The sequence below is a fragment of the Hordeum vulgare genome, chromosome 5H (genome assembly GCF_904849725.1).
Source record: "Hordeum vulgare subsp. vulgare chromosome 5H, MorexV3_pseudomolecules_assembly, whole genome shotgun sequence".
NCBI lineage: Eukaryota > Viridiplantae > Streptophyta > Magnoliopsida > Poales > Poaceae > Hordeum > Hordeum vulgare.
This window is the reverse complement of record NC_058522.1, coordinates 207,914,386-207,917,049: the sequence shown is the minus strand read 5'-3', so window position 1 is coordinate 207,917,049 and position 2,664 is coordinate 207,914,386.

The following is a 2,664-nucleotide window of genomic DNA, read 5'->3' as shown; positions in this document are numbered from 1 at the left end:
ACCAGTGGTGGGGTGCAACCACCCCAAACCACTGTCGAGCACCTTCAGACAGATGGGTAAAAGCCCCTTTATCCATAGCTAAACCCAACCCCTTTTCTCCAAACTCTCATATTAGGTGGCCAGTATCAATGCCCAGCCCCAATCAACAGACCCCTCTCTGGTTCAAAGTAGAAATGCCAAAAACCCAATCTAAGCTTCAGCTCAAAGCTGCCAGCACCTGTTTCTCTTGTCTCCCTTGACCATCTTAAGCTCCCACGGGACTTCAACGGCTAGCCATATCCCAGCCGGTGCCTAGGACATGCTAGACACGTCCAAAGCACCTCAGAGCGCACCAGCATGCCGTGGCATGCCAAAACTGTGCTCTGGGCACGCTACATGAAGCCATCGAGGTGGGGGCGATGCCCTCGGCTAGTTCCAGCCTCCCCCGAGGTGTCCAACCTCCTCCCCGACAGCCCCTCTGCATTGAGCAACCATCAGGGCCCCTCCTCTCCTGCGCTAGAGCTTGTGCGACGCGTGCCCACGCGCACCAATACCGGCCAAAGTTGCACGGCCACTGATGCTCAAGTCTCCTCTCTCTCGCTCTGTTGCAAATGGTTCTGGCGGTCCAAAACCACGTCCTGAGACCATGGTTTCGACCCCATCTCATCTCTGCACCCCCATGCGCTCGACGGTGGGTCACCGGCGCTCCCGAATCGGCTCACCGTCGCAGGCCCATTTATAGCCTTCCCCTCGCTCCAGTACACCTGAGACAGCTATAACTCGACCACTAGCACCTCCCTAGCCACCTCAGCAAGCCAGCAGAGCCCCGGTGCTCGAGATCGATAGAGGCCCCTCCGCCTCGGAGCTCTGGTCGATCTCCGGCTCCTGCGTTCCTCGACCCACCAAACCACTCCCCTCGACCTTAGGAAGCTCTCCCTCAACTTTCCCGAGCATTTCTGTGCCCCTAGCTACCCTCTCGACCACCTGCCAAAACTCCTTTGCCGCGTCCTCCTTGTCGCCGATGAACCCGAGCTTCTTCGTCGTTGTTCCGACCACCAGCACGTAAGCGGTGACAAGCCGGACCCATTTCTATCTTCGTTGGGGCCCGAGGACGTCGGTAGCCTTGCTGGCCTGCTCCTCCTCCTCTCTGGCTAGAGATAGGAGACGACCCCGACATGTGTGCCCCACCTGTTGGTTGCCCAACCCCCTCTCCCTCGCTTCCCGCAGCCACTGACTTCAGGGCCCCGCACGTCAGGTTCAAACCTGATGGCGCGCGCGCCTAGGCAGGCTGTTGGTTGGCCTTTGGGCCGGCCCACTTGCAGGACAAGCCAGGGCGGGGACTGTTGCCCATTTTTCTTTTGTTTTAAAATTGTATTTTCAATGATTTTTATAAAAATATCTAACCAGTGTAAAAATATAATTTTTCCACTGATATTCTACTAAAATATGTAGTATTTAATAAGACCATTGGATGAATTTTTCAGCAACTATTCTGTTTTACAATAATAAAAAGGATTAAATTGGAATAGTTTTGTTTCTGTTTAGATGATTGTAAAAATATTCCTTCATTGGGATCAGAGGCATATATTTTTAAAAATAACAACTTAGATTTATAAGTAATAAGAACATTTTTAAAATGACTTTGTGATCTGTTTTTGATTGGGCTATTTCTTATTTGTTCTTTTGACGACGATAGAAAATCCGTGTGACGAGGGAATAAGAGAGGAAGACCTCAAAGACCCCAGATACCTAGTTGACCAAGGCAAGAAGCCCTTTGACCATGACTGAGCATATGTTATATCGCATGTTAGTATAGCAAGTATTTCCGTTGCATATGATCATAAGTGTCGGTAAATCATTGTTGTGATGTTAACGATGGCTCCTCCGGAGCAGATGCATTAAGCTTGATCCTACCACCTATGAGGGTCATGCTTCTATCATGTTGACAAGTAAAGCTAGAGTAACAGTAGCATGAGAATGTTGTTGGTATAAATCAAAGACTTCCGAAAACCCCGTTGGGTGCCACTAATGCCCGAGGGTGATGATGAGTTAGGTGGCCACTTTTGGTGAAGTGGTGCACTGGGTATTTGTGTGAGTATGGTTTCAGAAATGGGAATAGATTTATGATGTGTCGACCGTCCCAACCTTACATGTACGACCACGTTACCCCTTTATGGGACGGGGCTGTGTTGATAACTCTGGTCGGTGCTAGCAAAGATCCACATTACTAGTGGCGGGAGTGATGTGTGGTCACTCTCGTGATGGGGTCGTGCCAGGTAGGGCAACTATGCCGTTTTTACGTGTTCCAGGCACACCGTTGGTCCCCGCATGGTTGATACTGTCTAGAATTGGTGCTCGTAAGACGTACACCATGTGGACTAGGTACCAATCGAGTGGACCTCTTTGTCTAGTATCGCTAGGGGAAAGGCATTGATCGGGTACTTACCTCAGGTATGTTATATACCGCAAGTCGTGGATGACACGGAAGTTTCCCGGATCTCGTGGGTTCAGCGTACTACCTCTGTAGAGTGTAAATCTATTCGAATAGTCTTGTCCACGGTCAAGGACTGTTGGGTAGTCTTGTCCACGGTCAAGGACTGTTGGGTAATCCTGCTTAAACAACGTCGAGTTCTTTCCGCATAAACCAAGTGTGTGTGAGTTGTGATAAAAAGGAGTTATTATGAA